The sequence below is a fragment of the Tupaia chinensis genome, unplaced genomic scaffold (assembly GCF_000334495.1).
Source record: "Tupaia chinensis unplaced genomic scaffold, TupChi_1.0 Scaffold000009_1, whole genome shotgun sequence".
Classification (NCBI taxonomy): Eukaryota; Metazoa; Chordata; class Mammalia; order Scandentia; family Tupaiidae; genus Tupaia; species Tupaia belangeri.
This window is the reverse complement of record NW_006159439.1, coordinates 2,960,497-2,972,010: the sequence shown is the minus strand read 5'-3', so window position 1 is coordinate 2,972,010 and position 11,514 is coordinate 2,960,497.

The following is an 11,514-nucleotide window of genomic DNA, read 5'->3' as shown; positions in this document are numbered from 1 at the left end:
TACACACATACATACATATATATATATGAAGGATTTGCAGCTGAATTATCACTTTGACTTATGCCAATGGCTGCAGAGCTATCAGAGAGAGGATTTGTGATAATCCTGTTGACACAAGTCAGAGAACTTTACCTATTCCAGAGCTCATCATGAGCCCAAAAAATGTCTTAGAAAGACAAACAGCATGGGGGTAATTTAACAATTAAGGGAATTGCAGTAAATAGATTGGAAAATGGGTTCATTTATCTCTGTTTCTAAAGTTTCAATAACAGATTTTTTTGGAGGATGAAAGAGAATAAAACACTGCACACTAATATTTGTGTTAAGAAATCCATGGATGGAGGAAGTGTTTCCTTTGTCATTTTGGAAAGGTTAGGGTAATAAAATGCTACAATAAAAAAAATGAGTCACAGGATAGAAAGTCAAGATAAAAAATATTGATTGTGTTTCTGTACACTAACAATGAATTACCTGAAAAGGAAACTAGAAAAAAAATGAAATTTACATTAACATCAAAAAAGTAAAGCACTTAAGAGTAAACACAGCTAAGAAGGTGAAAAATTTGAATACTGAAAGCTGCAAACATTGAAAAAAAATTGCAAAAGCAAAAACTAATTGAAAGAGATTTTATGTTCATGAATTCAACACAATATTGTTGAAGTGTCAGAACCAGCAGTTGGTTGGCATAATGGCTGTGTCACTGGACTCCCAAGTTGTCAACTGTGGATCAAGTCCCAGACCCGGTGGCTTAAACTCATGCTGGGCACGTGTGCGAGCGCACCCAAGATCCCGAGAGGAGAATGGAGGAGAAGGGATCATGGTATGGCTATTCCCCCTGGGGGGTGATTTCTTACTTTCTGTCTCTCTGTCTCCCTCTGTCTTTCTGGCAAGTGCATGGTCCCTATAGCAAAAACCTCTCCAAAAGTGTGTATATATATATATAAAATCGAAGTGCCCATATTACCCAAAATGGCCTGTATATTTAATGTAATTGTTATTAAAATACCAATAGTGGGGACTGTGCAGTAGCAGAACAGTAAAACATAACTCTGTGAGGCTGACCTACTTGGGAAGGCTCTAGGTTCATATCAGAGACCTACCCAAGTATGGCAGCCATGCTTCTGCCTATAACCGAGGCTGGCAGAGACTTGGCATGGATCATGGCATTAAAACCCTGTAGAGTGAGTCTGTCTCTCTGTTTCTTTCTCTCTTTTCCTTTCCCTTTCCCTTCTTTTATGGAGTGAAAAAAATAAATAAACTTTAAAAAGTCAATGGCAGTTTTTACATACATAGAAAAATAAACAAATCTGCAATTTATATAGAACCACAAAAGACCACAAATGGCTGTGTCAATCTTAAGAAAGAAAAACAGAGCTGGAAGCATACACTTCCTGATTTCAAAATGAATGACAAAGCTATAGTAATCAATACATTATGGTACTGGCATGAAGAGAGATTCACAGACCAGTAGAACAGAATAGAGAGCCCCGATATAAAACTAAATGTATATGGTCCATTGATCTTTGACAAAATTACCAAGAATATATAATGAGGAAACAATAGTCTTGTCAATAAACAGTGCTGCGCGCCAGGTGCATGTGAGTGCGTGCCCAAGATCCCGAGAGGAGAATGGAGGAGAAGGGATTGTGGTGTGGCCATCCACCCTGGGGGGTGATTTCTCGCTTTCTGTCTCTTTGTCTCTCTCTGTCTATCTGGCGAGCACACGCACCCTATAGCAAAAACCTCTCAAAAAAAAAAAAAAAAACGCAGTGCTGTGAAAATGGGACATCTGTATGCAAAAGAATGAAAGTAGACCCATATGTTATATGACACACACAAATATCAACTCAGAGTGAATAATAGACTTAAATGTGAGACACTGCACTCTAAAACTTCTAGAAGAAAACAGAAGAAAAGCCCTTGTACACTGGTGGTGGGACTGTAAAATGGTGTAGCCACTGTGGAAAACATTATGGAGTTTCCTTAAAAGAATTAAAAATAAGGGGCTGGCAGTTGACATGGTGGTTAAGGTGCTGGATTCCCACATGGTTGATCGTGATTCGAGTCCTAGATCTGGTGACTTGTTTTCTCACTTTCTCCCTCTCTTTCTCTCTCTTTCTCTCTCTCTCTCTCTCTCTCTCTGTCTCTATCTCTCAAATAAAAAAATAATAAATATTAAAAAATAAAACTACCAAATGATTTAGTAATCCCATTTCAAAATAAATAAAATCAGATAATTGAAGAGACATTGAGCATCAAAATTGAAGTATGTCAAAATCAAACTATAGTGTATGTCCCAAAACACCTTGCAGCAGTATTCACAATGGCAAAGACGTGGAACCAAATATCCACTATCAGAAGATTGCTGAAATAAGATTTCTACACATAAGATGTCATCTTTAAAAGAAGAGAACTGCAGTATGTAACAATATATTAATAGATGAACCTTGAGGACACTATGCTGAATGAAATAAACCAGTAACAGAAAGATAAATACTGCACAATTCCCTTTATCTGAGGTATCTAAAATTGTGAAATTCTTAGAATCATAGAGTGGAATAATAATCACCAGGATGGGGATGGGAGGTAGTAGAGTAGAGAGTTACTTGTCTTTGAGCATCAAGTTTCAGTTAAGCAAGATGAATAGTTTCTACAGATGTGCTATAGAACATTGCATCTATAGTTAACAACAATGGATTGCACACTTAAAAAATTGCTATCTGGTAGTATTAATATTTTAAGTATTCTTAACATAAGGAAACAAAGTGTTTTGAAAGAAAATGAGAGGTCAATTATTATGCTAGTATAGTATAGTACAGTAGATGCAAAACAGAAATAATGTTGAGCTATTCTGAATATATAGTCAACCTATTGTCAGTGATCACATGTATCTTAATCCAATTTTTACACTTTAATAATAAAACTACCATGATATATATGTATATATATAGCTTTATATTTTATTTATATATATATGTGTGTGTATGTATATATATATACACACACGTATATATATATAGCTAAAAATAATCATCTTTCAAACTTTGAATGATAGTCTTTTTTTCCCTTATTTCTTTCATTCTCTTTTTTCTTTTTAATTTTATAGGGCATGTGACCTCACTGCAGGGAGCTGGAAAGAGAGAGGGAATGAGAAATCACCTCCCAGGGACAATTACCACGCTACAATCCCTTCTCCTCCATTCTCTCAGTATTTTGAGTATGCATGCACATGCACTAGTACTTTTCAAGCTGCCTGATCTCAGACTCAAACTGCACAGTCAGCCATATGAAATCCAGCTGCTTTATCCACCATGCCATCAACTGGCTCAGAATTATCCAACATTTTCATATTTTTTAATTACCAGAGGACATGTGCACTTGCAAGAGAGAGAGAGAAAAAGCACTCCTCAGTGGGAGATGGTCAAATTGCAATCCTTTTTCTTCTATTTTTTTGGTCCATCAGGATTTGAGGTACACAAGTATGTACATGTGCCTGGTGTGGTTTTCATGTCATTGAGGGCAGGGATTCACTTGATGTGAGGCCATGTGAGGTCTGGACCCATGGGCACAGCTCTGAAGAACTATCTTTTTTTTTTTTTTTTGGAGAGATTTTCACTGTAGGGCGCGTGCGCTCGCCAGACAGACAGAGAGAGACATAGAGACAGAAAGCGAGAAATCACCCCCCAGGGGGGATGGTCACGCCGCAATCCCTTCTCCTCCATTCTCCTCTCGGGATCTTGGGCACGCACACACACGCGCCCGGCGTGAGTTTTAAGCCGCCGGGTCCAGGACACGAACCGCAGTCGACTATGTGGGAGTCCAGCGACATAGCCATTACGCTAAATGCTGGTTCCCTGAAGAACTATCTTTTTTTTTTTTTTGGGAGAACTATCTTTTGATACTAAGCATTACAAGTAAGAAGTCAGAGACCTGGCACATTGTTAGCTCTTCTTCCTCTCCCTACCGTTATAGATGCATTTAGAATAGTCTTTTAATGTTTTGTTCTATTACCAAATGATTTTATATTTATAATGGGATGCAGAAATTTCTTTAATATTTCCAAATATACTAATGAGATTTCTTTTTAGGCCTTTCTTTCCCCCTTTGGTAATCCATACCCCATTCTATCTTATAGCTTTCTATTTAATAAGAGGTTGATTAGTGACCTGTCCCAGGTAAGGTTCTCTAGAAAGGGGGTGAGATTGAGTTTATAATGCCATCCTTTTTTTGTTCAGAATCAAAACCTGTAAAAAAGAGAGAAACAAAATTGTGCAGAAGATAAATTCAATTTAATGCATGCCTAGCACATCTTGGACATCTCTGAGGGAAGCACAGAACAAACCATTTAAGTTCTGTGTCCAACTTTAAAGGCCTGGCCTTCATGCCTCCCTCTTTGCTCAGTCACTGAATTTGGGATGCTCAGTGATGGAATGTATATGATTTCTGGCAAAGCTGCTTGCTTAAGTTGAGGCAGATCCTGAAGTTGTTGGCTGGTTGACTGCAGAATGACCTCTGCAGATCATATTTGCTGTAAAGGAATAGTGGATTCTTCCTTGAAGGGTGATCTGCTTGACTTAGGTTCACATCTGTGACAGTGTGTGTGTGTGTGTGTGTGTGTGTGTGCTAGTAATGATAGAGGGATATAGTTCTGGGCAGGCTTGTCAGTAAGCTTAATCTTAGAATACAGGAAAAGGCAGTGTATCATTGTATTAGAGAATTCCTTAATCCAAAACTGTAATAGTTTATTAACAGAATAATTATCTTCATTTTCTGCAGCTAGTTAAATCCATTTTTTAGAGATTATCTTTTCATTATTCCTCTAGTGGGCATAGAAAGAGGGTAAATATACTTGACTTCTGGACACTAGAAACACAGTGCTGAGAAATCTAATTTTCCTCTCAGTCTTTGCCGTTAAGATAATTCTTTGATCTCCAATCTGTTCAATGTTCTTCCAAGCAGATTAGCTTACATCTGTGCTCCTAATGGATCTTGTTTTTGTTTTTTAAGAGTATGATAGCCTTTGTACAAATCTCTTTTTTTTTTTTTGAGAGATTTTCGCTATAGGGTGTGTGCACTCGCCAGACAGAGACATAGAGACAGAAAGTGAGAAACCCAATAATTTCATCTTTAACGTTTCGACTTGGAATTTCTCTTTATTTAAACATTCCTTAACATGACTATATATTCTTTTACTCAGAAGACCAGGACTGTATAGGAACATGAGATGTTTCAGAGAATCATTTCCCAATAATTAGTCAGAGAAAACTTTACAAGTATATAAGGGACACCACTACATTAAAATAGGATGATAAAAAAATGAACAACTAACACTGCTTCTATTGAGGAAGATTAATAATTCTCACTGAGTTACAAAGGTACAACAATAAATTTACTAAACATAAAATCATAAATTGGCCAGGTACAGTGGTGGAGCGGTAATGAAATGCTCCATAATGCTAAGACTACATAAGAAGCTCTCAGGTTTGTGTCAAGGCTCTTCAAACACAGTCCAGTTATGTACAGTTATAATCTTTGTTAGATGAGGCTGGGGTGGATTGTGGTATAAAAATCCTATTAGAGATGCCTCTTTGTTCTTCTTTTATTATCTATATCTTTCTCTATCTCTGAAATAACTTTATAAATATATAAACTAAAATAATAATTGAGAAATAAATTATTCTGTTTTAAGATCAAAATAGAAGAATTATCTCATATACTTGATCACAGCCTTCAAGAGTTGAGTATGGGGACCAGCAGTTGGCATAATGGCTATGTCGCTGGATTCCCATGTAGCTGACTGTGGTTCGAGTCCTGGATCCGGTGGCTTAAACTCACGCCGGGCGTGTGTGCGTGCGTGCCCAAGATTCCGAGAGGAGAATGGAGAAGAAGGGATTGCAGCATGGCCATCCCCCCTGGGGGGGTGATTTCTCACTTTCTGTCTCTCTGTCTCTCTGTCTCTCTCTCTATGTCTTTCTGTCAAGTGTACATGCCCTATAGCAAAAAAAATAATAAAAAAAAATAAAAAAATAAAAAACTCTCAAAAGAGATGAGTATGATGAGTGAAAAGGTAAGAGTTTTAAAGGTTAGAATAGAAAAATTAAATATTAAAATGAGAAATAAAACTGGATATCCATCTGCAGAAAAATGAAACTAGACCACTCTCTCTCACCATTTACAAAAATGAATCCCTAATGAATCAAAGATCTAAACTTAAAACTTCAAACTATAAAGGTGATGGAAAACATAAGGGAAACTCTTGGAGACATTGGTGTGGGCAAAGACTTCTAAAAGAAGACCCCCAAAACACAGACAATAATCATGATAAGAGACAAGTGAGACTACAGTATTATTCACAATTTCTAGGACATGGAATCAACCTAAATGTCCAAGAACAAATGAATGGATTGAAAAAATGTGGCACATGTACTCTGTGGAATACTACTCACCATAAAAAAAAATGAGACATTGATATTTGATACAAAGTCAAAGAATACGAAAGGTTTAATGCTAAGCAATGCAATCCCAGACTATGTAGACAGGCATTGTATGTCCCCCCTTAAAATATACCAAATATATTTCTGCACTCTGTAGCAGAAATTGAAAGTTATAAAGTATAGTAGCAGGGAGGTCAACTATAGATATTAGAGACAGTACAAGAGGAGTTAGGTAATAGTGAGTGGGTAAGTGGGGTTTGAAGGGAAGAGATCCGAGTCCAGGAATTGAACAGTGGGGTCAACCGTATGGGATTCAGAGTCTTAATCTCCATCCCACCTGCTGGTCCACTGTCTTGAAACTTCAAACAGATTTGATACTTGATTTATTCCTAGGCTTCATTTAGACTCCAGTCAAATTGTGTTACACGTATTGACTTTGTTAGCATACCTTTACCTTGCTTCTTCGTATTCTCATTCCCACTTTTATAATACCTTAAATATATGTTTACATCTTTTAATGATTTGTTTTAAAACTTAAAAATTAAAAAAAAAAAGTTGTCGTTTATTTTTCCCTAACAAAAGCATGATAAATTTCTCTTTTCTTTCTAAGTTTACCAAGTCAGGATCATCAAATGTTAAAAACTATTTTTGTATTCATTTTAATTCTTTAAAATATAAGTGATGTTCAAAAGTTTATGGAAAATGTGTATTATGAAAAAAACTGATAGACTTTAAATTTTATCACACCAAAATAAACTCAAACTTTAATTTCATTTTCCATAAATTTGTTGAAGTTATCTCTCATACGTTTCTAAATGTTTTGCTAAGAAATAAGGCTGTTACACTAATTTTTGTATCTTTTCATCTCTGTTGATGTTTCAGAAGCAATGTCCTATAGCTAAGGGAATAAATCCTTTTCTCTTCCAAATATCCATTCCTTCCAAATAGAGAAAATAACACTAGAGCATTAGGAAAGAAACTTTATGGAACATGATAGCTATACTACAAATAATTTTGGGGTATATCTTGATATTTATTGAACATAAAGATATAGAGTAAAAATGTAAGAAAAAGATGCATTGTATCTAGTATCATGACCATCAAAATCACAGCTTGTTATATTTACTACCATCCAAAAATAGGTGACAGTTTCAAAAGTTACCTAGGTTTGTTTCTACACATTTTAGAATTTATAAAAGTGGATTCACAGTAATACATTGGGAGATTTTAAATTTTTTTTCTAGCATTTATTATTGTGTTCTACAATACACTGAAATATTTAGCCATTTATTTTATTCTATGTGCAAGCAAATTTTCTGTGCAAATTAGGAATGTAGATTTAAGAATATTTTATTTGAGGAGAGAAATTTCTCCAGTACAAAGAGAAATAAATGATAATCTCAGATTAATAATTTAAAATTTAATATATTACTCGCTGCTTCTGACCAACCAAATATCTTAGGATTTAGATCCTTTTAGAATTTTATTTTAGATTCTGGAAATAGAGGGATCTTAGGTCTTGCTACCTTAATGTTTCCTCAACAATAACCTTCATGGGCATCATAAATGCCATATTTAATGTCTTGTGTTAAATGGCATAAGCATATTGCTTTTACCATTATGAATAATGTGGTATACATCTCTAATTAATGTATTAGCTTGATAGGTCTTAGAAAAAAACACATTCTAAAACTGAACCACTTATTAAAGTGTACAAATCTAATTTTGGATGATAGAAATGAGTCAATTAAACATATCTTTTCAGGTAACTTTGTAAGACATGATACTGAGAAATCCTTAGGAATCTGATTATTTGATGTTGAAATCTGAATATATTTCAAGAAGGTAGAGGCATCCAAATTCTTAACCAGAGAATTTATTAAAGTCAAGCAAACAAAATTTAGAACAATTTTTGAGCTGCTAAAATTAAATAATTTAAAGAGGGTTTATTTACAAGAACCAAATTTTTAAAATGGCTTTAGTCTTGGAAAATGACCAAGAATAATATGAAATGTCAAAAGATTGATCCCAGGGACCAGTGGTTAGCGTAATGACTATGCCACTGAACTCCCATGTAGTCGACTGTGGTTCTAGTCCTGGATCCAGTGGCTTAAACTCACACCAGGTACATGTATGTGCATGCCCAAAATCCCAGGAGGAGAATGGAGGAGAAAGGACTGTGGCATGGCCATCACCCTGGGAGGATTCTCGCTTTCTGTCTCTCTGTCTCTCTGGTGAGCACACGTGCCCTGTAGCAAAAAAAAAAACAAAACAACTCTCCAAAAAAAGAAAGAAAAGAAAAAAAAAGATCAATCCCAGAAAATAAAAATTACCTCCTTAGAGGTGGAAGATACTCTGATCAACAGGACTGGGGAGAAATGTTCACACACATACTGAAATGTTCACTTTGTAAGCTAAATAATATAAAAAAATTAAAATAAAAAAGTGAAAAAAATAAAAAGAATAAAGGCAATGAGGTACCAGCAGTTGGCGTAATGGCTATATTTTTGAACCCCCATGTCGTCTACCACTGTTCGATTACTAGACCTGGTGGCTTAAACTCACGCCAGGTGCATCTGTGTTCATGCCCAAGAGCCTGAGAGGAGAACGGAGGGAAGGGATTGCAGTGTGGCCATCCTCCTTGGGGGTGATTTCATGCTTTCTGTCTCTCTGTCTCTCTCTCTGTCTTTCTGGTGAGCACACATGCCCTATAGCTGAAATCTCTCCAATAAATAAATGAATAAAAGAGAAAAAGAAAAAGAAATAATAGCAATGAGAATAGGTGCCCTGAGTGTGGCAATGCCTATTTTTCAAAGGGCATAGCCACCTGAGATGACTTTAAAGTATTGGAATCAGGGAATTAAAGCCCTAACTTCACTCATTTCTTTCTCTAACATTCCCCTAGAGTTTTGCAGCTGGAAGTAGGAAGCACAGAAGAGCTGATAAGTCTTTCAACAGGCTAGCTCCAAGGGCCATGGACTAGGATGGTAAAGAGGGGAGTGTGACCCGGAGAGGCAAATGAAGATGTCAGCTACAACTTATCATTTTTTTTTTTCTTTTTCTGCCTGGATTCTTGAATATAGCCAGGCATTTTATTCTTTTCTGATTGGGCATTTATACACATTTTAGACGTCGAATATGACAGTAACCAAATTCCCTAAAGATGTCCATAGATGAAACAAACAAGCAAACAAAAACTGGTACTGCATTCTGCACAGGCACATTTCATTTGATGTTGTAATTATGCAGTTTAGAAAATGGCATGCATAAGAATTTGGACCTAAAGAATTATGTATTTGGGTTTATGTAATTCTAATTTACTAACTGATTCACCTTTGTAAGAATAAATTATAAATATGGAATTAAAAAATTAAAATATAAACACACTACGATTTGGTCCTATTATCAAACCGCAGCTCTGTCAGACCTGTAAGTCCTGTCCTCAGATGAAAGAGTAGCTTTATCTCTACATCACTTTTTTTATTTTGAGCATAGCAACATATTGTATTGTTGACATAATTGACATAATTTATGTACATATTTATGAGTTGCATTATGGCATTTAGATACATGCATACAATGCAAAGAGATCAAATCTAGGTCATTATTAAAGCCTTTATCTCAAACATTTATCACTTCATTATGTTGGAACATTCAAAATCTTCTCTTCTTTTTTGAAATATGCACTAAGTTATAGACTGATCTCTTTACACTGCAATAAAGTTACACATCTAAGTTTAATTTGAAGTATATGGATAAGTGATACTAATAATAATTATAAAGTAAGTGGGAATGATTATTTAATAAAATAATGTATTGTACCTATAGCTAAATTATAAAACAACATATATTCACTTAAGAAGGCATATGTGCTTGTCTGGAGAGGGAAATGAAGATGAGAGACAGAGGGAGATAAATGGAAAGTGAGAAACCACCTCCACATGGAGCATGATCACATTCAAATCACCTTTCTGTTTCTCCCTTCTTGCAGTATTTGGGGCCCTCACACACATGTGCTTGTCATGGTTTTCAAGCTTTTGTGTCCAGAACTCAAACCTAGTTGACCTTGTGGGAATCTATTTGCCTTAACCACCACACTACCAGCTGGCCCAGGTCAAATATTATCAAGAACTTGGTATGAGTCTCTTTAGTTACTAGCACTGAAAGCATTCATAGTCCCTTAGTTAAAGGAACTGGAGAAATTTGGGACCTACTTAAGGTTAAAAAAAAAAAACCCTCAATTTTCATAGCCCTACCATGAACAATAATGGTAAATGAGTTACTCAAATAAAATATGCAGTGAAAACATTTCCAACACATCCTTATGCTGTTGCCTTTTATTCTATGTTTTTACATTAAAACAGGAAGTTTAACTTGCAAGCCACATTCACTTTGTAGTAACAAATGCCATGGACCTGTAACATTAAAAATTTACTGTTACTGTAGCAATGACAAAATGAAACAAGAAGAACATTTCTATTTTATTTTAAAATGACAATTATAGGTTTGTATGGGTTACAATGTGCTGTTTTAATGCAGGTATACTTTTTGGAATGATCAAATCAAGCTAATTTGTATATTAAGCACATCAAATATTTATCATGTCTAAAACATTTTAAATCTTTCTTTTAATGGGCTGGCAGGTGGCATGATGGCTAAGGCACTGGACTCCCACATGCTCCACCATGGTTTGAATCCTAGACCTTGTGGCTGCTTTCTCACTTTCCTTTGCTCTCTCTCTCTGGTCAAATAAATCAATAACTCTTTTAGCTATTTTTTAAAAATAAAATGCCTTATTATAGTCAACTTGTTGTGCAATAGAACTCCAGAATTTATTCATCCAACCTGACTGCAACTTTATATCTGTTGGCCAAAGTCTCTCTTTTCCCCAACAATCTCTCCCTCTCCCTTACCCCTTCTCTTGAAATCATGCCTATGGGTTCAACTTTTTGATGTTCTACCTGCAAGTGAGATTATATGGTATTTGATCTCCAATTTTCTCTCTATCCTATTCTTATATCACTTAATATAATATTCTCCAAAATCGTTTAGGGGGCCAGCAGTTAGTGTAATGGGTATG